Source organism: Neophocaena asiaeorientalis, unplaced genomic scaffold (genome assembly GCF_003031525.2).
Source record: "Neophocaena asiaeorientalis asiaeorientalis breed wild unplaced genomic scaffold, Neophocaena_asiaeorientalis_V1.1 scaffold396, whole genome shotgun sequence".
Classification (NCBI taxonomy): Eukaryota; Metazoa; Chordata; class Mammalia; order Artiodactyla; family Phocoenidae; genus Neophocaena; species Neophocaena asiaeorientalis.
Window position 1 is genome coordinate 4,728,476 of NW_020172455.1, and position 27,134 is coordinate 4,755,609.

Below are 27,134 nucleotides of genomic sequence, written 5' to 3' on the forward strand. Positions count from 1 at the left end.
TCTTCCTCTAAAACACACACACACACACACACACACACACACACCCTTCTCTGTCACATCTCTTCCAAATTTCTATCCTGAGCCCTTCAAAAGGAGGGAAAGACCAAACAGTGTCCAGTTCTGATACTTTGACACTGACAAGCTTCTAGCAGGTGAGACTCAATTCTGTATGGGACCTGTTGCCTTATACTGGCGTAGAGTCACGTCTGATTTTACATCCTAAACGGCACTGGGAAACTTAGGGGACAGAATTACCTTCCAGAGGCATAATAAACAGAACATCAGCAAGTAGTTCTGAATGAATTGATAATAGAATGACAAGAGCGCTGCCTCTAGATAAACCGTGGGTTCCTGATGCCCACACGTCTTGGGCTGTATAGAGGAGGTGTGTAGAGCGTGGTACGGGTTAGGATTGGGTTTGACTGTCTGTGACAGAACACCCCGACCCACAGTGGCTCGAAAAAGATAAGGGCTGTTTCTCTCTTCCTAAAGGAGTTGGTGCTGGCAGCCGAGGGCAGGGGCGGCCGCTCCACAGTCACAGTCACAGGGACCAGCCTCCTTCTGGCTTCCCGCTCCACCATCCCATGGTTTGCTTCAGTCTCATGGCAACCTCATGGTCAAGGTATCTGTGGGCGTTGGAGATATCACATCCATATTTCAAAGAGCAGAGAAGGGGAAGAGGATGAAAGGGCAGCCACTCCCTTCCCTTCTGCTTTTATTAAGCAGCCTTTCTGGAAGCTCTCCCTGGCCACACCTACACACATTTCATCTTGCACATCCTTGGCGGAGGCTCAGAGGACCACGCCTAGCTGCAGAGAGGCTGGCAAACGTTGTGCTTTCAGATGGGCATAAATAATACTGAAGTTGTGTTACAGGGAAGGAGGGGAACTGGATTTCTGATGATAGCCTGAAGCTAGCTCCTAAGACCTAACCGATTCCTGCAGAGTGGATGCTTCAGAACAAGCAGTTATGTTATCTTAGCTCTCGTGAAAGCACAAATAAATGCTTCCTCTTTTTACCGAGTGCTAGAGTATTTCGAATTGAGAAGATAATTAGAAAAGACTAATGTTTAGTGATAACTTAAGAGGAGAGGACATGGATCATGGCTTGCTGTGACTTGCACTGTGTACATTCCCAGCTCCTATCAGGGAGAGAAAGTGATGATAAATGCTCTCAGCTGTGGGTGGATGAGGTGGCAGGTCCCTGAGTTTCCTAATGACACTGGTTATTTGGAGAATGGTTGGTCTTTTACTGAGAAAAGCAATTTGTTGTTATTTATGTGTGTAACACTAGCATTCTCTGACCATATATTCCCTGGGAATCTAATTTGTAAGTAATTACTTGACAGAATGGAACTGGCTGGAAAATTCTGAATATGCAGAGGCAGGGGCAGGCTCCCGAGAGGAGATTTTAGCTGAAAGGCCAAGCACCTGAATGGGCAAATCACAATTTCTCATCTTTCAGCAGTTAGCAGCTAATAAGGTCCCCAGTTAAAAAAAACAAAAATTCTCAGGCTGCAGACGCAGTGGACATAGGCAGTCATTAGCAGAGGTGCAGGGAGCAGCTGTCCCTCTGGGAGCGCTGATGAAATGCTTCTGCCCTTTCACCTCCCCACACCAGAGGATGGTGGCTGGGACAGCAGAGTTGTTCTTCATGTGTGTAGGGTCAGAAGTAGGGGGATGTCTGGAACGGTGGGGAAAGCGATGCTATAGACTGAATGTTTGCATCCCCTTCAAATCCATACACCAAAGCTCTAACCCCAGTGTGACTCTATTTGGAAATGGGGCCTGTAAGTAAGTAACTAAGGTTAAATGAGGTCATAAGGGTGGGGCCCTGAGCCAATAGGATTACTGTCCTTAGAAGAAAAAGAAGAGATACCAGAGCTCTCTGTTTGTGCATGCACCTAGGCAAGGTCATGTGGGGACACCATGAGGGGCTGGGAAGAGAGCCCTCACCAGAAATCTACCTGCCCAGACCATGGTCTTGCACTTCCAACCTCCAAAACTGAGAGAAAATAAATGTCTGTTGTTTATGCTGACCAGTCAGTGGTTGGGTAGCAGCACACGCAGACTACTGTGAGGTGGTGGAATGGAAGTGATGCCTCAGAAAGAAGATTCTGCACCATGGCCCTCCCTGGAGTTCTCCTGTGACTCTCCAGCACTAATGTTCCTGTTCCTGTCAGCTGCAAGCACATCACTGGATGTGCTCTCTGCAGGGAACGCTAGGCTTTTTCTTCCCTTTTTGATTCATTCTTTGGATTATTTATTTCAGCAGAGTCACTGAGCACCTACCAAGTCCCAATGTGGTGATACAACAGCAGGAAGAAAGAAACCGTTCAGTTCTCACGATGACCAGTCAAAGGGGTGAAAATAGGCAAGAGGGCCAGTGTTAGTTACCGCTTTGGGAGTGCTTGCTGTGGGCCAGGGGCTGTCGTAAGCACACAGGGCACACACGTAAAATCACTCAAGGCTCATAATAACCCTCTAAGGTAGAGGCTGGTATTTCCCTATTTTACAGGAAAGAAAGAGGCCCTGAAGGTGCAGTGGCTGCTCCATGGACACAAAGCTGGAAAGTGGCAGAGACAAGAGTCACAGCCAAGCAATCTGCACCAGCCCTACTACATTTAACCCTGCTGTAAAAACAGGTCCTTACCACTCAGTAGAGAGGTGCTTCCATGGCTCAAGCCCAGGACCCTCTGGGAGCACAACTGGGGGACCCTCGGAGAGCTGGAGGGGAAGGGGAAGGGGAAGGGAAAGTCTCCTTGAGGAAGTCATGTCCAAGCAGAGATCTCAAGGACCATAGGAGCAAAGATGGTGCTTCCAGCAGCAGGGACGGGGGAACAGGGGAGCCGGGGGTGAGCTGTGAGTACGGCATGCAGGAGGTGGGGATGGCAGGGACCCCGTGGAGAGGCAGGGAGTTCACATTATGGAGGGAGCTGGAAACCGTAGAGAACCATCGGAGAGTTTTATTCAGGGGGTGACATGATTGCCCTGCATTTTAGATAGGTTACTATGGCTACATAGAGGTAGGGAGCCTGGTTAGGGAGACAATGTAATAGCTCCCCCAGAGACAGGATGGCGGCTTGAACCCAGGTTGTACAGGTACGTGAAGGGATGACCCGGGGGTGCTCTGGAGAGCTGACTGTTAAATTCTCAGGAATTTTGGCATCTGGTTATTCAACACAGCCATTATTACAAATTAAAATATAGACATTTATCATTAAATGATTTATAGTAAAAACAAAGATAATAAATACTCAAATTCATCATTTTCTAATTGCCGTTCTCTAGCCTCTTGAAGTTATCTGTGTCCCTTGCATCTATATGGTGGACATAACAGTGTGTCATACCTGCCATGTGTGAATTCCCAACTCTGTGTTCAGTGATGTCACTTCGGTGACTTGAAATTTGCAGTTATTCAGTAGGAGTATTTACACCAAGGATTCTGGCAAACATTATAAATCAAGTTTTTTCTTTTCAACACACTCTGGATATGTCATTACCTTTTAAGGTAAAGAACCTCAAAGAACCCTCGAAGAATTTATCCTTCCAGGCTCCATCTGGAACCCTCTCCAGCCATTCTCTCCTCTGCGGCCCCCTGATGTGCTCTGCATGCCTTCCTCGTAGGTTTCATCTCTTGTAACTGTTACTTGTGTGTCTGCCTTTCCTTTCGTTCTGCAAGCATCTTGATTCTCCTGTAGAACAGAACTTAGCCCAGACTTGGAGCTCATTCTGCACTCATGAAATAACGGACTTGTGAGCAAGTGAGTAAGAGTGGCTCCCCCTCTCCTGCATTTGTGTCTGTTCTACCTTTGGGATGAGCCCTCCCTCCCTCACTAATGGGCAAAACACGGAGACAGCGATAATCCTGCCCTGCTTGCAGCCTCAGAAGCAGACCGATGGTTGAGGTGACATTTTATAAATGCGTGTTCAACTTGATGCTGAAATGTCTACTGAGAAACTCCTTGAAAAGGGTCACTTTTGAAAGCAACTACTTCCAAAACGACTTGATAGTCAGCTGAGCTGAGGAAAGTGTACCCAGGGACATAGGAGGACACATCAAAGGCATTCTGCAGGACGATTTGAAAGGAGAGCCAAAATCCCTGATCACCTTGGGGAAAGTTTTCCTTGTAACTGATCTCAATCGAGGGCTGTAGCGCACAAGGACATCCGATTTGTTTGAAGAAAACAGCATGCTGTTACTCTTGGGAAATAATTACACAAAACCACCAAAGCGCCACTTCCTCCCCTCCCCCCATGCCCTCCTCACCAAGGAAGATGTCATGCATCAAAGATTCTTCGAGCCGGACATCTGCCTCGCGTGTCAGCTCAGTTTACCATTTGCTGGCAGATGTTCAGAGTGTTGATTTGAGGGTTAGAAAGAGCCCCCTGCCCGTTCGCTAAGTCATGGGACCTCAGTTCCACTGCACCCTCTTCTCTGGGGCTCACCCACACCCCCAGCCTTGTTTTGGTAATTTTTCTAGATTCCGAGTCTGGAGAGCTGAGCTCATGGCCTGACTCCACCAGCTCCCAGGAGAGCTGGGCAGATCATGCGGACCCATTGCCCCGTCTGCATGGTGAGGTCTTGCTGTTGGCTTGCCCACCCCAGGGAGCTCTGGGGAGACATCTAGACTCCACAGAGCTTTCAGCTGCTGGCCTTGGACTCCTTGCTGCCTGTATTAGTGTCTCAGTTCCCTCTCAGAGGCGTGAAGGACCTGACCAGGGCCCGCCCGGGGTCTCACTGGTGGATCTGGGGTGAGACCTGGGCGCCTTCTGCTTAGAATGTGTGACTTTCTGGGCGGCCTTTCTTATCAACTGTCACTCATCAGTCCTGCGGCGGTAAATAATCTAATAATAGAAAACAACGGCCACCCACTTGCTATAAATTTCCATCCCGGGAATGCAGACACACCCCTACGCCCCCGCCCCTTGCTGCTTGGTTTGAGAATGTGAAAAAGTGCACCGCGGTAATACGGCCACCATAGCGAGACGAGTGTATGCTCTCTCACCACCTAATAACACCATACAATTAGGTTTCCCATGTTTTTAGTGTTATGTGCCCTTTATTACTGCATAAATAATAAGAACGGCAACAACGGACATAGTGCTGACTATACCTTGACTCTTCCTGGCAATTTGCATATAGTAGCTCATTGAATTCTCAGCTCTGTTATGTAGGTACTGTTGTTAGTCCCATTTTTCAAATGAGGAAACTGAGGTACAGAGAGACAGTATAATTTGCTGAAGTCTCGCAGCTGGTATGTGACAGTCAGGATTTGAACCCAAACAGCCCAGTTTCAAAATCTACGCGTGTTATGCAAGGCTTTGTGATGCTTAGTACCCAAGACCACGTGTGCCGAATGTTAGGGTGGTGTGGGGCTGTCAGGTGTCAGGGTTCTGAGCACCTAACTGCAGACACAATCCCCATTGCATTTTCCTTTCTTTCTTTTTTTTTTTTTTCAGTACGCGGGCCTCTCACTGTTGCGGCCTCTCCCGTTGCGGAGCACAGGCTCCGGACGCGCAGGCTCAGCGGCCATGGCTCACGGGCCCAGCCGCTCCACGGCATGTGGGATCTTCCCAGACCAGGGCACAAACCCGTGTCCCCTGCATCGGCAGGCAGACTCTCAGCCACTGTGCCACCAGGGAAGCCCTTCCTTTCTTTTTTTAATTGAAGTATAGTTGAGTTACAATGTTGTGTTAGTTTCAGGTGTACAGCAGAGTGATTCAGTTGTACACACACACACTATGTATCTATCTATCTATATCTCTCTTCTTTTTTAGATTCCTTTCCATCACAGGTTATTACAGATAATAATATAGTGAATACAATTCCTTGTGCTATACAGTAGGTTCTTGTTTATCTCTTTTATATACAGTAGTGTGTATCTGTTATTCCCAAACTCCTAACTGTATTTTCATAAGCCTGACCTCAGAACAGTAGCTAATCCCAGGAGGCTGGGAAAAGACAAAACGAATCAGGCACGCATGTCCTCGGCCCTGGCTGGGGATTTCAGTCCCGAGCTGTGGCTGGACCTCTCCCCTCCCAGGTTCATGCAGCTATTTCCCTCTATTGCTCTGGCCATTGTTTGGCCTCTTTTCCACTGTCCTGTTCCTTCTGTGTATTGTGCCCTTGGGATCACAGCTCTTTGGCCACCTTGGTGACCTGGTCCTACACTGATCTCAGCTACCCCCCTATTCCAAGGCAGCCAGTCTCCTCAGCTTCTAGCCCTTTTCCCTGGGGAAGACTGTCATTTCCATGTTAAGACCTTCCTAAGCATCTCCCAAGCTCGGAGGTGACCGCATTGGCACTTGCTGGGCTCCCTTGCATGCTGAGAGGTTCAGGAAGGAGGGCAACGATTGCAGTGCACTCCAGTGAGTGCTTGGGGTGGCGTCAAGCCTCTCAATGGGGGCCAAGCCTGGAAATGTCCCTGTCCCCTGCCACCGCACCCTGTGCATCCCACTGTCCTTTGGTCCAGCAACAGAGCTGGCCCTCAGTAAATATTCATTGAATGAATGCATTCTTGAGTCTTCCCTTCCTTGTCAGTTTTACTCATTCAATTAGTCTTTCATTCAACCTTTATCATGTGCCACCTCTGTGTGAGGCACTGAGCTAAGTCCTGAGAGTACAGAGACCACTTAGATACACACCTGCCTCATAGAACCTCACTCCAAGGAAGGAGGTGGGAATATACACAGGTAATCCTTTTGCAATGAAGTGAGAGCTACAAGGGGGAGACATGACAAGGCACTCAGGAGAGCAGGGCCTGGTGGACGGGAAGGCAGGCTGTATGAGGGGTGCAGGAGGGGTCCAGGGAAGATGCCCAGGATGAGGGAGGCTGGGAGAGCCAGAGCCCGGGGTTGGCAGCAGATGGCTCCCGGGGATCCACGGCCAGTGATCTTTTCAGGACAGATGATGTCTCCTCTCTCTGTGCTAGTTTTCTACCAAATCTTCTTGTTCTGGCTTCTGGGTGACACTTGAACCAGGGGGAAGACCAGAGCTCCTGAGTTCAACCACCTGACCCTCTTCCCTTCTTTCTCCTCTTTCTACCTTTCTTTCCTTTGTCAGCAACTTTCAAGTGGGCTTGGGAAAGTAGGTCTGTAAATCTCTGCCTTTGTGCCTCGGAATCCACGGTCCAATTACTGTAATTTGCTCAGAGCACTGCTCCTTGCAGAAGTCATTTCATTACCCCGTGGACTTCAATAATCGCTGGTTCTTCCGGAGGCAAAGTGCCCTTCAGAGCAGCTTTAAAGTGCAGTCCTCGGATAGAACAGTTTTCCAAGACTTTAGAATGCAGTGGGTCTCCTGAATGGGTCTCGGTTCCACATAAATCAGAAGCCATTCAGAAACAGCAAAGCCCTCAGCTAGCATGCAGAACTATATCCTGGTATATAGGTATATAGCTATACCTGTACCCTGAAAAATTGCCTTTTCTTTACATCCCTTTTGATGAAAAGAAACATTTAGAATGGGTGGTCTCAGGGAGAGTTCCTTCTGAGTTTGGGTTCTTGGTAACAAGCTCACAGAGAAGCATAAAGCCAAATGGGTCTTGCACTTCACATTTGGTACAAACTCTTGATTTTATAGATAAGGAAACTGAGGTCAGGGAAGGTCACGGAAGTTCCTGAGTTAAAGCAGCTGGTGAGTGTTCTTGCTACCACAGAGCATTCATAGGCAATAACTTAATTCAATTGATCAAACAGCTATGATCACCTATGTGACAAGCACTGGACAGGAGTCCTGGGGAGACACCAATGAAGAATGCAGAATCTTGATCCTTAAGTATATTACAGTCTAGTAGAGGACAAACTCCTGTATGGTAACCTCACCTTCAATGCCGAATGACATCATCGCTAAATAGAGAGGAACAAGGAGCTCCAAACACCAAAATTTTCCTTTGAAAAATAGTATTTGAACAGGACAAATAGTCCAAACTGAGAGATGGCTGAAAAAATGGCGGTAAATTTCTGGTAAACTGTGTCTCTGGAAATATACTTGGAAACAGCCCTCAAAATCACTACTTCAACTACAATTTTGACAATTATTCTTGCATTTATTTCTAAATGAAATAGAAGTTTTGGATTCCTTTTTCTTCTTCTTTTCTGTTTTCCTGGAATGGGTGGTTTTGTTTTAAGTTGTGAGCACACACACACACACACACACACACACACACACACACTCTCTCACACACACTCACACCACCTTCACACACACACACACACACACACACACACACACACACACACGGAGCTGTCCTTTCAGGAGAGAGCAGCTGCATTCAACATGGAGAATTCTCCCCTATAAACTTTTCTCCAGCTAGATTATATGTGGGACAAGCACTGACTTTCAATTTGTACCTCTGACATGAGTCACTGAGTGCTCTGATTCTTAGTTTATTTGTTCTGTCTGCAGTAAACTGGATTGAATGTAGGGTTATCCAACCATGATGTGGTGCCTTGATGCGTCCAATATGGGGCTGATGAACTCTGAGTGCCTGGCACTATCTTACAGAAATATAAAAATTTGATTTGGTCCTTAGCCAGCTTCCCTCCAGCTTTGGAACATGGGTGGAACATCTGGGGAAAACATGCAACTCATTAACTGCAGCCTCGGACATTTGCATAATACCTGATCTGTCAGAATCTGACACACTTCCAGTTGGCCTCAGATACAGCTTTCATAGCTTATCACAATAATGAATCTTGCTTTAATATCTTGCATCTTTTAATTTTTTGATGTATTATACAGAATTGTGGCTCAGTTTTTGAAAACTCAGAATGAGATAGCTATATTTATTTCTAAACTAAACTTTCAGATTGCCATACTTGTCCAGCTGCTGTATCTTTTGCTTCTTTTTCAGAGACATAGTCTTTAGAGATCTCTTCCTAAAGCCAGAAGTTTTAAGCCCATTCTCCACAATTGGCTCCAGGGGTTCTCTGAATCCTCTCTCACACTCTATCCATAAACTGTGTGTATATTTCTAAAGAGAAGACCCATGTTTTCATCAGATACTTAGAGTGACCCATGGTCCCAAGGGGTTAAAAAGCGATTTTTAAAAGGGGTTTTAGAGTGAGTTCCCATCATTTTGAAACTAGAAACGATCTGAGATGCCATTTAATGTAAACTCTGATTTCACAGTTGGGGAAACTGAGTCCCAGAAAGATATGATTATTTTTCCCAGGCCAATGCAACAAGATAGTGACAAAATACCATGAGAATCCAGCAGCAGAACTTTGATTTTCTTTTAGCTTGTAAGTCTGAGCAACCGTCTGTGGTTCTTCATCTCATCTAAGACTTAGTAATCTGTGTTCCTAGGGAGTTAGGATGGTAGATGTATGTTAAATGGATCATTTTCCTCATTTACGTTTTTTGGTAATTTACTCTGGCACCTGGTGGGTATCTTATCACACAGTCCTGTCCAGAAAATCTTGTTCACAATGTTAAACCACCCACCCATGCAAATAGCCAGTGCTGTTTTTCTTGGCCATTAAGAATTGTCAAACCTCAGGCAGTACTCCACCGTGTGTGTGTGCCCTAGCACACACGTGTGTATACATGTGCTAATGCAATTGCAGAGCAAACAGCAAATGCCTATAATAGGGAATCAAGGGAAAAATCTCAAGGTTTGCTTTTGTTTAACATTTGTCTTCTGAGAGGTTTTTAAAGAAGGAATATGTTTAGGGGATGTCTTCTTAAGTCTGGATGGGTGCCCTTACAGATGAGAGTGTGGATTCGACTTTGCTTTTTGTTGTGGGCTGTAAGCCTGGTGAAATTCAAGCACATCGGAAGTTTACTCATCAGCTGTAATCACAGCAAGGGATATAAACACTCTCTAAGGGTGGCTTCCACATGGGGAGGATGCCATGAGTGGCTTGGAAAGGCTGAGGTTGGTCTCAGGGAGACTAACTTCATGCATGGACAATCCGGCTCCACCACAGACTGTGTTATGAAAGCACAGCCTCAGGAACTGTTAGATGGGAAGACAGTTCAGAGAACAAGAAGCAAGAAGCTTGCATTTTACCAGCTGAGGAAACTGAGACCCCCAGAGAAGCGGCTGGCTCAGTGGCAGGTTGGAGATGAAAACCCCAACCAGGGGTCTTGCTCTTGTGTGGTGTTGTTTCGTACCATTTGGCTGTGTTAGGTGACATCCCAAAGTGAGCTCCCGACATACACGTTAATCATCTACTCAGTATTGCAATGCTGCAAAAAACCTGCAAAACTTACACAATAATAAAAGTAACGGGCAGCATGGAGGCCAATGTGCTAAGCGCTTTACAAGAACTGTCCTATTTAATCTTTACAACAATACTGTGAGGAAGATAGCACCGTTATCATTGTCATTTTACAGGTGAGGAAACTGAGGCTCTGAGAGGTTAAGAAGCTTGTTCAAACGGCATAATTAGTGAGTGGCCAAGCTGGAACTTACAATCAAGAGTTTGTAAGGATCAAGCTCTATAAGATTCCCTTGCCTACCTGTCTGCTTTGTTTTCCCCTAGAGCATACTCAAACTTCTCTGAGTTACCTATCTCATGGAGCAGGATGTCAAGGGCTTTCATTTGCACTGGGCAGAAACTTGAGTCTATCTACACTAAGCCTAGATTCCTGAGATATGACATGCCCTGGGCAGGTGAGTCCATCCCAGGCAGGACAGGGTTTGACCTACAGCTTCTTTATCTCCTCCATTGACCACCTGCTCTTCTGGAATCCCCTTTCAGCAGGAAGTTGAGCTCTTGGACCAGAGGCCTTTTATAGCAATCTATAAATTGCTTTATAGCAATTGCACCATTATTCTTTACAATAATTTGCATTTTATTTCTAAACAAAATAACAGTTTGGGATCCCTTTTACTTCGTTTCCTTTTTTGGTTCAGAGTCAACTCGATTCCGATTTTGTTGTGACAAGTTCACTGACTCCTTGCTTACTTTCATTCATCCTTCTATTCATTGAACAAACAGTTCCTGAGCACCTCCTAATCCAAGGTACCCAGGGCTCATGGCTCAGCACAGATGAGGTTTTTCTTTCCCTTCCTTTGACTCTTAACAACACAAACAATATTTTAATAAATATCTTGATTTAGACTCAACCACCCAAATGTCTGTGGTTGATTGCTTCTGTTTGTCCTTCATTACTCCTTGGATGCAATTCTCTGACTTACCCATGAGGGCTTCTCTCTGGGAAGAGTCAACAGTGGTTTGGCAGAAAGGGGAGAATTCTTCATGAATTCAATGTGTGCTCTGTGCCAGGCCCTGAAGAGGTAGAGGCGAGCATGACAGCCCTGACCTCTTGGCAGTCTCTGTCACTCACATGCATCTTGCATTTACTTTGATTCCTGCCTCATGGGTGGGCGGGGACCTGTTGACCTGATATAAATAAGCTGCCAGTTATTTCTCCAGTAAAAATGAGTTTATTAATGATCAGCAAAGAATTGCAATATGGGGTCTGCAGCTATGGCAAGCCATGTGTAAGAATACACTCAACAAGGGAAGGATAATGCTTTTATAGAGAAAAAAGGAAGTTGGAAAGGCAACAGCAAATGGAGTTCATGGCTTTTCATGGGCTGAGTTGTTGCCAGGAAAGAAGAGGAGTCTTTCTTCTTCCTGTTGGGCTCCACTATCATTGCAGGTCTTGAGAGCTCCCCTCTTCTGGTCTTCCAACTTTTTTTAATGGAGGTTTCTGTTTATTAATTTTTTTACATTTCCCCCTTTTGCTCAAGACCTGTCTCTGAAAGCATCACTGATCAAGAGTATGGTTTTCCAAATTCAGCAGCTTTTAGTCCCTCAATGTCTGAAAGGACCTTTCCTGGGTGTAGTGTCCAGGAGGAAAAGTGAACAGATTGAAAGCCTATTGAAATGACATTCAAATCTTTTTAATAAAAGCAATTAGATCTTTGCAATATTGGAATATCTCTTCTTTTATCAGTTGTGGGTCAATAAAGGCAGGAACCAAGTGCATTGGGTGTCCTATGACTATTTCAAAGGGTAAGAGTTTATGAATTCCAAGAGGAGGAGGATATAAGATTTAGAAGGACAAAAGGCAATGCTTTTGGCCAAGATATTTTGAGGGCCTCTACAAATTTTGCCAATTGAGTCTTAATAATGCTGTTAGTGTGTTTGACTAAACCAGGGGACTGAGCATGGCAAGTACAGTGAAAGTGTTGTAAAACTGACCAAACAGTGCAGACTTGTTGAAGCACTTGGCCAGTAAAATGGAGCCCTTGTTCACTATAAAGTTTGAGAGGAGTTCCTGAGATAGGGTTAATCTTTTCTAAAAGGACTTTACAGACAAAAGAGTCAGTAGCTTGCCTGCAAGCAAAGGCTTTAGTCCAGTGTGGAAACATACAGACCATGACTAAAACATATTTATATTCACAAGATGGAGAAGTTGTATGAAACCCATACAATTGCCAGACCTTGAATGGTCCAGTAGGCAGTTTAAAATGTCCATCAGTGTTAGATAGTCCGAAGGATTTTGTTGATAACAGAGGGGAGAAAATATCAGGGTTAAGGTTATTATAATGTAAAGGTGTTATGTGAGTAGCAATTAACAAAAGGACTTCATAGGAGGTGAGGTGGCTGACTGAGAAATGTTGATTGTGATAAGAATTCAGGAGGGCCTCTATGACATGAGGTACAAAGATGGTTAAAGGGGACCCCACAACTAGTTTCTCAGTGGCCTTAACCAAAAGGGCAGTGGCTATAATGGCTCTCAGGCAAAGGGAATGTCCCCATGCTTCAGGGTCCATTTGTTGGCTATAATGGTCAATGGTAGTCCATGTGTATTGGGGTGAGTACCCCAAGGGCATTCTCTTCCTTTTCATATAGAAAAAGGAAAAGGGTAATCTGATAATTGGGATGTCCAATGGCAGGTGGGCTCATCAAACTCCCATTTAAGGCCTTAAAGGTATGTCCTCTGGTTCTTCCTATAAAATTAAGTCAGGGCTGTTGTTTAGTAAAACATAGAGAGGTTGGTTGGAAGAGAGAGATTTGGAAATCAGTTTCAGTAATAACCAAATAGCTCAAGAAAACCTTGTAGCTGGTGTTTAGTTTTGGATTTTGGGAGACTTAGGACACCAGGAAGCCGTCTGGATCTAGGGGTAGCTCTTGTTCTGATATCAGATGCCCTAAGTATTGAACCTGGGTTTGGGAAAAGTGCAATTTTTCTTTGGTGACCTTATGTCCCTTTAAGGTTAAAAGTTTTAGGAAGTTGATGCTGTCTTCCTGTGAGGAGGCTTGAGAAGGAGAGCAAAGAAGCAAATCATCCACATGTTGCAACAATGTAGAGCCCCTAGGGAACTTCATATCATCTAGATAAGCCTTCAGGATTTGTGAGAAATAAGGACTCTCAGTAAAACCCTGAGGCATTACTGTCCAGGTGAATTGCTTTTCTTCTCAAGTGAAAGCAAAATAGATATTGGCTAGTTTCATCATTGAAATACATCACTGAAATACATCATTGAAAGAATGCACTGCATACATCAATTACAGTAAAGAATTTGCTTCCAGTGAGAATGGATGTTAGTAATGTATGAGGGTTAGAAACAACAGGCTGTCCAGGTTTAACACTGTTGTTTATTACCCAGAAGTTCTGGTAAAATCTCCAACCTTGGCTGTTAGGTATTACAGGGGCCAGTCCAAGGGATAATGAGGCCTTGAGTTTGGTAATCTTCTATTATGGGCTTCATGCGTTGAAGGGTTTCTTTGCTTAAAGGAGATTGATTAATTCTGGGAAGAGGTTTTGAGGATCTACTTGAATCTTGATGGGAGATGCACACTGAATTTTACCAACATCAGTCAGAGATTTGCCCATAAGGGGGGTGTTAGCTGATTCAACAGGGACAAATAATGAGTGTTTCCAGAATCAGCTTATTACCCTCAGAAATGAAACAAATAAAAGATGTCAAAGGGTTGCTTAATTCACCTGCTTGGCTGCTTTGATGACTACTATCAATTTCTAGAATTATTTCCCCATTTTAGGAGAAAGAAAATCTGTCATGATACTTCTTTAAGAAGTCTTGGCCTAATAAATATATAGGGAGGAGGAACTAAGGAGAAGAGAGTACGTTAACTCTCAAAGGGCCTAAACAAAAGGGAATAGGCTCAGAGAAAGGAACCTCTTGAGGTTTATTAGAGATCCACAGTAACGTGAACTTTTAGTACCCCAAGGCAGGGGATTGAGCACCGGGATTGTGGCTTTGTATCAAATAGATTCATCCACAATCTGGAGAAATGTTTCTCCAAGCCGAGTGAGAGGGAAGATTGGGAAGAACCCCTGTAGTTCCTCGGAGCCCACCATTGAGAATGGGGAGGATGGTGCAGAAGCTGGTTAGAAGGCTAAAAGGGACTGATGTGCTGAAATTTCTAAGAATTTCACTTCTATTCTCCTGGATCTTTGCAATAATGGCTGAAAATAGAGGGCTTTTGGTTTTGTTTAGGGTCTTCACTTGCTGGAGTCAAAGACTGAGAATTTTAGTGGCTTTAGGTGACTCATCTAGAGTATGAGAGAGCTGGTCTGCCAGATTAACTAAATCTGGAGTGGACATAGTTTCCCATTCCATCCTGGTCCTTTTTACAAGAAGGGAAAGGTCTCAGTTCAGCCCGTTAATAAACATAGAATTAAAAGCTACCTAGGTGGAACTAACATCTGAAGGAAGACCAGAATTTTCTTTACAAATAATCTGAAGTTGATTGTAAGATTCATGAACAGATTCAACAGATTTTTTTTTTTTTTTTTTTTTTTTTGCGGTACGCGGGCCTCTCACTGTTGTGGCCTCTCCCGCTGCGGAGCACAGGCTCCGGACGCGCAGGCTCAGCAGCCATGGCTCACGGGCCCAGCCGCTCCGCGGCATGTGGGATCTTCCCCAACCGGGGCACGAACCCATGTCCCCTACATCGGCAGGCGGACTCTCAACCACTGCGCCACCAGGGAAGCCCGATTCAACAGATTTTTGTGTGCAAGACTGAATTTTGTTTCAATCAACAGGCTTTGAAAAAACCCTAGGAATTGCCTGATGAAGTTGCCTAGTGATTGCCTGAGCCTGATCATATAATTAGTGGGATAGTCTCCCCATTGTCGTTCTAGAGACCTTTCAGGATTTCCCTAATTAGTGGTTTTCATCCAATTCTGAGCCTAGCCTTCACTGAAAAACATATGAACTAGCTGATAGAAATCAGAGAAACCAGGTTGATAAGTTTGAATGACTATATTCAATTCCTCAGCAAATCTGTGAGAATCTTTAGTTACTTTGGGAATATCTTTGACTATGGCTCACAGCTCAGCTTTAGTCCAGTGCATATAAGAAATTAAGGGTTGCGCTTCCCTGGTGGCGCAGTGGTTGAGAGTCCACCTGCCGATGCAGGGTACACGGGCTCGTGCCCCGGTCCGGGAAGATCCCACGTGCCGCGGAGCGGCTGGGCCCGTGAGCCATGGCCGCTGAGCCTGCGCGTCCGGAGCCTGTGCTCCGCAACGGGAGAGGCCACAGCAGTGAGAGGCCCACGTACCGCAAAAAAAAAAAAAAAAAAGAAATTAAGGGTTTAGCTTCTGGATCCTCAGAACACTTGATTTTAAAGGCACAGTTTCTGATAAGTTCAAAGGAAAAGGGAGTGGGGAGAGTTTCAGGGAAAAAGTAAAATTTGGTAAGAGAATTAATACGGTGGAACTGCGGGTATGGAGGAGGGGTACACAGCATAGAAGGAAAAGAGGAAGAGGTGGATCTTGGGACAAAAAAGCCAAGGAGGAGGAGCATAAGGATTTGGAAGCCATTTTATCTTTCCTTAATTGTCTGTTTGCCTCAGTTAATCTTAAAATTTTGCAGAGAAACAATTTTACGTTCCTGATAATGTTTGGAAGCCTCAAAATACCAATTGAAATAGGTGTTCCATTCAGTTTTGGAAATTTTTGAACTATGGTAGTCCAATTCAGTATTAAGAAAAGTAAGTTTGAGGATTTCAAAAGTTCCCCATACAGGCCATTGATATTCTAAGTTGCCTTTGGTTAGATTGGTCCATTTAGTTAGAAATGCACATGGGGAAGGGCTATGGCTTTTAAACAAAAAATTAGCTGGCATCTCTTTAGGGTGGGCATCCTCAAAGTATTTAGATATCTGGGATCCCATTTCTCAGAAGTTTTTCTCTGGAGTAAAAGAATAATTTTTGAACAACCTAAAAAGCTCAAGTAGCTTACAGCTTAAGCTTCTTGCAGCTCAAACAGCCTGCAGGCCTAATACCAGCCGGTTCTAAGGGGACAGCTTGGTCTCAGAGAAGCCAGGGCAAAGGCTTTTCAGCACCATTCCCATATAACAGCCTCTGTTCCAAAGGAATGGGCTGAAGGATGAACCAGCACAGTTCCAATGAAACAGCCTGTGTTCCTGAAGGACTGTGCTGAAGGCTAGCCCATTCCATTTGAAACCATCTGATTTCAAATCAGACAAAAGTACCAAACAAGTACTCACATACAGAACGAAGCCTTAACCAGAAAGGATGAAACCTTAAAATAGATCCTGAATAAAGCCTGGAGGGCTTCAAAACATAAAGAGGTCATAAGTGTGAGTCCAGGAGAAAGTCATACCTTCAAAACTCAGGGTTGGTGAGAAAAGCAGTGAGCAGCAGTGGCTTCAAAGTGAGTAGAGCACTTGTTTGCTCACTAGCTCCAGAATTGTTGGGGGTCTTTTCTGGATCCCTTTATGGGCCACCAAAATATTGACCTTAAGCAAATTGAATGCCAGATATTTCTACAGCAAAAATGGGTTTATTCAGATCAGTAGAGTTTTGCAATTCAGGGTCTGCAACCATGGTGAGCCCTGTGCAAGTCCCCACACAGCAAGAGAAGGAAAACCCTTTTATAGAGGGGAAAGGAAGTAGGGAGGGCTATAAACAAAGGCTTTTCATTGGCTGAGCCGTTGCCAGGAAAGAAGAGGAGTCTTTCTTCTTCCTGTTGGGCTCTGCTATCTTTGCAGGGCATGAGAGCTCCCCTTTCTGGTTTTCCAACTCTATTTAATTGAGGTTTCTGTTTATTAATTTTTTAGAGACCAAACACTGGGAGGAACAGAAACCAGAGATTGGGGCTCAGCAGTTCCCTCCCTGTTAACCTCAGAACTGCTGGGCATCTTCTTGTTTCCTGTCACTCACCATAAGAAAGAGGGCTTGAACTGGTTTCTTGATGGGTCAGATGAAGTGGCCCTTTGGGTGGGTCTGACCTCTGTTGACTCAGCGGGGACTGTGCCCATTGTTTGGGCTGTTTTTGCACAAGCCCTAGGGGCTGTTCAGTGCAAAGGAAGGTCAGGGCTGCCTGGTAGAACTTATCCTACTTTGGTGACAACAGTAAGGCAGAGGGGTGAGTGGCGATGGGAGGTGCCCAGCCTTGCAGGGAGGCTGGGTCTCCAGGAAGGACGCATCTCACAACGTGGGCTTCATTGTCAGGGTTGCAGGGGTATCACTGTTCTCACCCCCTCAGCCCTGGTTTGAGGCCTCTAGGTTGGGCACACACGTGCCCCGGCTGCCCTGGAGAAGCCTCACTTTTTAGCCCAGGGCCTGTCTGGCCAGGGAGGGTGCACACAAACAGGGTGAGGGGTGGGCAGGTGATTTCAGCCCAGAGTTACTGCCATCTACAGTATTTAGAATTTTTTCCCTTAAAGCAAAATCAAATACCAGCAAAAATCAAGGCTTTTTGGTAGCTAATGATAGAGAACATGACCTTTTAGTTTAAGTGTGTCACAGAAAACGACATGCTTACACGTTGGAGAAAAAAAAGAAAAAAATATGTAATAATAAAAAATAGTGACCTATTGATTAACAGCTAGCATTTTTTGGAAGGATCTCAGAACATTAAAATGAATTCAGAGTTTCTGTTGTTCTGTAATAACAGATGATTTCTCAATGCTCTCTACACATTGTATAGTTTGGTCCTTATAACATATTCACGAGGCAAGCAGCTGTAAGGAGTTCAGATAAAAGGTTCTCCAGCCAGAAATCAGTGGGGCCAGGAGCGAAGCACAACTGCTGCTCTCACTGGCGTGTGATGGGTCCTCAGGTCCCTGTTCCCAGCTTCCCTCCCTTGCAGAACGCTTCTGAGCAGCAGCCCTGCAAGGGAACTCTCTGCCCCAGCAGGGGAGTAGGTGTTAGCAGCTGTCCTGTGGGCGGCAGCTGTGTGTTCAGCTGACAGCATACACACAGCTCTCATTTGACCCGCCTGAGGCCCCTGAGGGACAGAGCGTATCACTTTCATGATCCTGCTTTGCAGATACGGAACTGAGCCTCAGAGGGTGGAGTAACTGCCTCCAGCGAGGCCAGTTCCTGGGTCTTCACTCTGTAGCTCCACAGCAGAGCCTGCTGTTTCCCAGCCAGGGTTCTTCCCACCTACCCGCACTGCCCAGGCTTGGGGGTAGCTGCTGACTTGCTGCACTGAGCACATGTGGCTGTGTTTTCATCTTCAATCTTATTCCCTTGTATCATGTTTGCCATATCTCTCCTGCTCTTGTTTTAGAAAATAGCATGGTCTTTTTAGATCTTCACCTCAAATAGGTGTACTGTATGGTACTGGGGCCAGTTTCCTTGGACACAGAACCACAAAACAGACCATAAAACTGACCCTGTGACCCACAGTAAGGAATCTGGAGGAATCTGAATGACTTGCTTGATGATTTCATTTATTCATTCAACACTTATTGGCACTGCCGTGTGAAGCACGGAGGGTCCTGAGATGTGCAGGACCATCATGGCCCTTGAGACGCTTCAGTGTGATGGGAAAGAGAGTGTGTACAAAAGAGTGAACCATTTCCTAGGAGTGCACAGAGGGGGATGGACAATTCTTAGCAAACTGTGCAGTTGGTCCGGTGGGATAGTGTTTTGAAATGTGAATTGTGGTTTCCTCTTTCACCCCGGATTTCTGTGCTCCCTTTGCTGTCCCTCCCCGTCAGATAGGACCTTTCTCTGCTCCTTATCTTAGGTCGGGGGTGAGAGCAGGAAGAAGAGAACAGAAAGCAGGCCCACTTTGGCTGAAGTGGCACTGGGGGGTCTCCAGGGTGGAGCACCCACCTCCCTTGCTGGGAATGATGGCTCACGACTGAGCGGCTCACTGGACATCACCTTGGGCTTTGGAACTGCCCATGCAGGGCTACCTATGACCTGTGACGGGCAGGAATACAAAGGCTCGGTCCCCTGCACACATTCTGAGCCAACTCCGATAGGCCATTTCAGCCCCAGGCCCTCCCGAGGCTTGGCTGGAGGTGGCCTCCTTTGCAGCCTCATTTTGAGTCAGCTTCTGCTACTACAAAATCCTGTCTTTCTTCTTTCTTTACAGATGAATCCCCCCAAAACACTCTGCAGTAAACCTTCTGCCTGCAGTTTTCCATCTCAGACTCTGTTTCCAGGGAACCTCAAGGCAGTCGACATGGGAAGTGTTGTCAGAAGTGGCCTCTAAGTGGAAAATCGGAGCTGGAGCCCACAGGCGCTGACAGTGTGGATCCTGTCAGTGGGGGTGAGTGGAACGTGGTTGGTGCTGGAGAAGCATTAGGGAAACAGTGACTAGAAGGTCTGTGGGATGGGGTGGCTGCGGCCGATTTGTTGGAAAGTGACAGGCTCGGGGTGACTCATCACCTGTTTAAGGCAAAGTACCTCCTTGGCAGCATCTAAGCAAATCCCAATGTTCCGCATCTGGAAGGCAGGTCAGCTGGAGGGCCGGTCTTAATCGTAAGAATAACGGAGTTTTGGAGAAGGTTAAGTTCTCGGGTCTCCAAGGTCAGGGTCCTATAGAGAAGAGGTAGGACCCCAGTACTTGGGGTGGGTTACCTGCACAGTTGAGATCCTTGTTCCCCTGGACCCCCTGAGCCTACAGAAGTGGTCCCCTCCACTTTCGCAGAAGGCTGTTGGTTCTTCTTTCTTAACGATCCCGCAGAGGCCTCAAACAAGGCAGGCTCTTATAAGACAATGGTTGCCCCCTTAAGCTCTAGCTCCATCTTCCTCCCTGGCAACAAGATGAATGATGAGGGCCAGATCTCAGCACAGCCTGACTGGGGCTGAGCTGGGCCAGAAAGGGAAAATAAAGTCTCCATGGCAAAGAAGCTGCAGGATCGAGCTAATATGTTCCAGAAGGACCCAGGGGAATATTCATGGGATCAGGACAAAGGGTATAGACTCTAGAGTTGAATAAGGGAGACTTTAGTGATGGGGGGCACTCTACTTTGGTTCAGGATTTCACATTTTGGCCAGGATCCCTGGAGACAATGCTAACACTTGAAAGCCTGGAGGAAGCAAGGGTCCACACTCAGCAAGACAGTGGAGGAATGGACACAGTGGCTCAGAGAAATGGGCATGCTGGAGTGGATGTGCTCCCAAGAAAGCCTGGAGGGCTTCCTGTGCCCAAAGCAATGTGCTAGAGGGAGTGGCCCCAGCATCACCAAGAAGCTCAGGCACGGCTACACTCTGTGGGTCAAGCTGATGACAGATGATAAAATTACAGAGCTGGTTCTTGGGAGCAATGGGGATGATAGGACCCTGAGATGATAGAGGCCAGGTGGTGTGCTCCCCAGCAGAAGCACGGAGGAGACGACGACCACAGTAAGAGGCAGGATCAGTGGACCCCAGGCAGTACCCTGCCCTGAAGAGAGCTAACGCTCCTAGAAGGGACCAGGATGGACAGCCAACGAGGGTAACGCTTGATTTATACAATTAAAGGAAAGCAAGTACGAAAATCAAGAGGATGAACAAAGCCACCTCTGACAGCAGTCAGGGCCTCTTGCCTTGTTTCTTGACTTGAGTTAACTCTAAGATTCAGAACCCATGGACTGAAGGAGGAGTAGAGTTCCTCCCAGGAAGGACCCAAAAACAGTACAGCAAGCATATCCAGCAGAACTTTCCCCAGTTCTTCCCCAACGGGATGCAGCTCCTTTGCTAGACAAAGATGCATTGGGGAGAGAGCAGTACCTCAGCTTTCCAAGGATTACTGAACTTACATGGGACCCAAAGTGTCACCATGGCACTCCTGTTAGAGTGCAGACCAGGGAGTCAGGTAGTAAATGGAATCCTCGCTCAGGTCCAGCTCACAGTGAGGCCCCTGGGTCCATGGAGGCACTTGTTGTCATTTGCCTGGAGCACAAGTACAACTGGGAACAGAGGCACTTGGTCTTTGACAGAATCTGTCCACTGGTTCCTTTGCCTGGAGGAAAGAAATATGGTAGCAGGGCAGACCCTTTCCCCCACAAGATGATAGACCATAAACAGGATCGCATCTCATGTTGGGACAGGATGCAGAATCCTGAGAGACGGAGAATGCGGGGTTGTAGTCCTTGTCAGAGCCCTCATTCAATTCACCATCTGACCCCACAGAAACCAGATGAACCTCAGCGGAGGACAGAGGACCTCCACAAAGGGAATCAAGTAGCAGCTCCCTTGCAGCTGCGCTGCCAGATGTGGCATTTTTGGCTAAAAAAGATCCACACAGTCTCTGGCCTGGGGAAGGAAGTGTTGATTTGGGGAATGTGTTCTCTTCCATCTCCGAGGAAAGGAGAGGGTCAGAAGCAGTTCAGATTTACCTAAAACAGACAAAGAATACTTTTACAGTCCTGCTACAGGTCAGTGTTGACTCTCCCACTCTTTGCCATTTACTCTGAAGTCACCTGGACTCTCTGGACATTCCAAAGAATGTCACGTTCATCCACTACATCCATGTGTCACTCGACTTGGACTAGATGAGCAAGGAGTGATAAGAAGTGTCAACTGAAAAAAACACCAACAACCTAAAAGCTGAGAATTGTTTTATCTGGTGGACTTTCTGAGGACTCAAGCCCGGGAGGAAGCCTCTCAGAGAGCTCTGAGGGACCGCTCCAAAGAGGTAAGGGAGGGGCCAGGCTATATAGGGGTTTTTTTGCAACAAAGACCAGGTAGTCAGAACATCAAAAGATTGCTGTTCATTAAAGAAAACCAGACATCTCAAGTTAAGGAATTTAGCGCTTTTCTATGTATGGGAAGATGCAAGAGTCTGGGCTCACTGAAATCATTCCTTTGATGTACACTTCAGGTAGCTGGGGCCAGTATCCTGCTTTTCTCCATCCTGAGACCCCTCAGGGTGCACAGCTGGGGGCAGCTGCAGTGGCTGCTCACTTGCTGGCTGCAACATCCTTAGTTTACTGATATGGCAGGTGACATTTTTCATCCACAGCCGGTTGAAGGCCTTAGTAAGACACAACAATATCAAAGGCTGTGTGGTAAGCCCTATGAAGACTCAGAGGCCTGCCATCTCAGTGACATTTTTAGGAATCCAGAGACTTGGGCTGGCTGGGATCGTCCCTCCAAATAAGGAATGATTGCATTTCATACCTTCCACCACTAGAAAGAAACGCAACCCTTAGCAGGCATCTTTGGGTTCTAGAGGCAGCATATTCTGTCCCTGTGAATACTGCTTCAACCCATTTTCTGGGTGACATGGAAGGCTGTCATCTTTGAGCAGGACCCAGAGAGGAAAAGAGTCTGCAGCAGGTAGTGTGGTGGTGCAAGCGGTCGTGCCGTTTGTGCCGTATGACCTGGGCAACCCTTTGGTAGACGTGGTATAGCATGGTAACTCTCTAGAGAGATGTGTGATGGGGAAGGACACCACGCAGAGTTTATGGCAAGCCTGGGAGAGTCACACGGTAACTCCTGGCATTCTGAAGAAAGGCCGTGTCCTCGTCAGCAGAGAAGTATACGTCACTGAAGTGTGGCTCCTGGCCCACTTCTTGGCCCTGGTAGATTTGGAGCACTGCTCCACAGGATGACAAGTGACCACATGGCCATGCTGGTCTCTGTCAGACACATTGCCTTATGAGATTGTGTGGACTCATCATAAGGGGAAGTGAAAGATCCAGGACTGGGGCATCTCTGGCTTGAGTGGGGTCAGAGAGAATGAGGAAGTTGCATGAACAGTTGGCTGGACCCCATATAATCCAATCCACCACGGGCTGACAGAAGAAGTGGATGACACCACTCAGGGATGGCCTTGCAAGACAGCATTGAGGGGAAACCCCCCAGGGGACACGTAACTGGGTGGGTCATCTGGTCATCCACTTTGTAGGGAAAGGGAAGTGGCCTGAGATAAGAATAGATGCCATGTGACACTTATGGCCAAGCTCATGGACAAGGGTGAGTGTTCTGGAAAGAGAAAGATTGGCATATGGGAGACAAGGAGGTCTGGGTAAGAGACCTGTGGATGGACATCTAGGAGTGAACCCAGAGTGTGAAGATCGATGGATCACAAGGCAACGCCCAGCAAAGTGCGTTCCCTGTGGATCACGGTAGAGGTAGTGAAGAACGAACTAGAATGACTGGGCCTGTTGACATCAGCCAGCCTGTCATTAGCATCCCCCCGCCTCCCAATGCAGTTACAATTGATGCCACGACCAGAGATGGAGGCTGCAAATGAGCCCATTGGTAGGATTTCCACTCACCAGGGTGATCTAAATGCTGCTGATGTCGAATCTGCTAGCAGCAGAGACCAGGAACGCTGAGAAGGGCACATGTTCAATTGCTGGCTGATATGTGGGCACAAAGGCCCGGTCCCCATGCCTCGGCATGGAATGGACCTGAGGGGCAGTCTCCAGCTCCAGAGCCCCCTGCAGGAGGCTGGGGTCTCAGGGGCAGCCTTGTTGAGAGTCACCTTCCCACGCCCAATTCTACCTTCCTCCCTTCCTTGGTGACGTGTCTTCTGAGAACACTCCCCAGTAAATCTACTTGGTACAGTTTTGCATCTCAGACTCTGTTTCCAGGGAATATAAACTGGCTTTTGAGTTCCAAGGCCTTTAGGGTGTTGGAAGATGTCATGGAATACATAAGGTTTGGGGGAAAAAAATCATGTGTAAGGGTAACAATAGCTCTCTCCCTGACAAAGACAAAACAAAACAAAACAAAACAAAAAAGTTAGGGAAGAAAGTTCCCCAGTGAAATTTCTTTTATTATTATGTTGTAACCCTTTTTATCCTTAATGATACTTTTGCTTTAAAATCTGCTTTTCCTCCTGATATTAATATAACTATTCCAGTTTTGTTGGTTTTATTGGTAGCATCTGGAAAGTCTAAAAACCTTTAATGTATGAATTTTGTTTTCATTAATGTTAATTTGGGTAGAAAGCTTAGTTTTCATCACAAATTCCCAGCTCCCAACCCAGTCTTCTCAGCACCGACACCGTCTGCTGGGGGCCTGAGCGTGAGGTTTGCATCCCTTACCCCTCACAGTGGGGCTGGAGTCCTGGAGTCCTCTGGACCCCAGGTCTGCGTAACAGGACCTGGGTAGTTCCATAAAGGCCATGAAAATGAAAGTTCATCATATCTGCTCTCAAGGCAAAAACGATTTCATTGCTGTTCTTACTTCTGTTTTTTCCAACTTAGCTTTTGGCTTGACAATTCCTTGTGATGTCATAAAGATATTTTTGAGAATGGAAAAAAAATTATTCATAATTTTTAGCTATTTTCAGTGTTTAGTTTGAGCACATAGCCTCTAGGAAACAGAACTCCTAGAGGTCAATATTTAAAGAAAGAAGTTATTGATGATGGTGAAATTTCACCATCCACTCACTCTGCACATACACAGAACTTGTTTAGCTGATGGGATGTAAATATCTACTCTGAATTTGTCAGGATGGACTACAGGGCTCTAAAGCTCCATCGTGTTCATTTTAATCAATTGTATGAGAGAGAGAGAGAGAGAGAGAGAGAGAGAGAGAGAGAGAGAGAGAGACTCTTCACTATTTATTGGATGGATGCATGCTACCAAACAATTTCAACAGTTGATTTGCATTATACTGTTGAGACAATAAAATTGAAAATAAATTAAAGCCACTTAAACAAGTGTTTTGTGGAACAAATATGTAAGATTTGAATATTTATGATGGTAAGTCAGATAAAGTTGCTGAACGATTTTTTTTCTAATCTGTCATCAATGATGCAAAGCTCTCAGGAGTAAGTTGTCAAGTTTTTGTAATGTGTTTTGATTAAATATAAATAAACTAATCACATTTTCACGCTTATAAATTAGTTCAGCAAATGGAGGAAGCGATGAAAACAGCCTCTCCTCCAGAAACGCGAGGTTAGGAATGCAGACTTAGCAAGGTAGTGCCGCACTTCAACATCTCGATTAAATAAAATCTCCAGAGCCTAAGAAATGATAACAGATTTTATGTAGCTGATGATAAAGCTTCATGAACCATGTTTCAAAAGTGTCCCAAAAGAACTATGAGTTTATTGTGGTTGCTAATTCCTTGGGAATGTCCTGTCTGCTGGTCAGAATTCTAGAAAGAGGCTTTACCTTTGGGATTCTCTTCTTTTTCACCAAAAGGTGAAAGGTAAAACATTTAGGACAACTTGTAAGTTTATTTTTGCTAGGAAACAAAAGAAAACCCACCTTTTCTTTTATTCTTCTTGTGCCTTGGATTACAGATGCTTCCATTTTGAAGTGGATTCTGCACTAAGGACACACTTAGTTGAAGATGGACGTGAGTGAAGTTGAGGAAGTAGAAACTCAGTGAGTCCTCGATCTGACACCTGGTTGGTGGTGGGTCACATTTCTTCTCTGCCAAATGACACTTTCAACAATGTCTTTGTTCTCCCCCAACCTCCAGATCCTCCTTCCCTTATTCTGGCCATCATGTCTTTGAATGAAGCTCTATAATATTCCTTATAAATGTTTTATAAATATTTTGTTAGATTATTTTTAGGTACCTCACATTTTGTTGTTATTGAAGAAGATGGGATAATACTTTCTTTTGAAACTTAAAAAACTTGTATTGGTTATTGCTGGTATTGATTTTTAAATTGATTTTGTATTCCTACAGCCTCATAGCTAATAACTTATTTTAGATTTTCTAGGATTTTTTCTAACATCTTGTCCATTGCTTTCCACTCATTACATTTCTTTTCAAAAATATCTGTACAGTAATAATAGTCATTCAAATTTCTAGAGGGTTCTTTATGTGTTAGATTCTCTTCTAGCACTTTGTATGCCTTAACTCGTCATCCTCATGACAACTCTATGAGGTAAATATTATTATTCCTATTTTACTGGTAGTGTTTGAGAAAAAAAAATTATTCTGACATGTTAAAATGGTAAGGAAGACAATTTGGGACAATTGTAATAGGTGTCAAGACTATTGCAATAGGTGAGAGCGATTGTACTCAACTCCAGAAATAGCAAGAACAAGTGGGGATTTATAGCCAAGGATCTGTGGATGGGAAATTACTAAGAGGACACATCAGGGGTCAGGGGATTCTTGCTAAACTAACTTAACAGGGCTCTTGCTGAAGGCAGGTCAATGATTTAGACATCAAACGTGGAGGTAAACAACTTGATCAGATTAGACAATGATCAGATATCGAGGGTGGGGGGAAGCTCCCTAAACTGACTTAGCAAAATGTGTTCTACAACTGGACTAGGCTGGCCCAAGACAGTACCCAAGAATGAGGCTGAGATGAGAAGCAGGCTCATAGGAGCCTGACTGAAGTTTATTCAAGGAGACTCTTTGCCAGTAGGCAATTGCGTGTGAAGCCCTGATCATTCAGTTCTAGGCTCATTGCTTCCCATCCCTCTGACATGATGGGCAGTAGAGCTGGCTGTGGGGAGTCTTGTCTTCTTCCTGATATTAATGGGAATGAGGCTCAGTCTGCACTATTTAGTGTGATGTTGATATTTGCTGAAAGTTTCGCTAAATACCGTTTATGTAGTTAAGGAAATTCTTGTATATAGCTGAGAAGGTTTTTTTTTTTCTTAATCTGAAAGGAATTTTAAATTTTATTTAATAATGTTTCTACATCCATTGAGCTAATCTTATGACGTTTTTCCCTTAATTCTGTTAACGTGGTAAATGACACTGATAGCTTTTCTGTTACTGAACCCTCCTCGTGTACTTAGGATAAACCCTAATGGGCCGTGGTAGAAATACATTTATTGTAAATCCTAAATATCTTAACCTAGCTTTGATTTTTGAAACATGTTTCCAAGTTTTCTGTTTTGTTTTCCTTCAAGAAAAGGAAAACAAAACTTGAGAAGCTGTTGACCAAGTATTTTTGTGACTGCAAGGCACTAATTTATCCTTATCCATTGCTTAGAAACGTCAGAAAAAAAGTCATCGATTATTTACAATTTAATGCTAAGATAATATTTAGTGTTAATCTATGTTGATTTTGC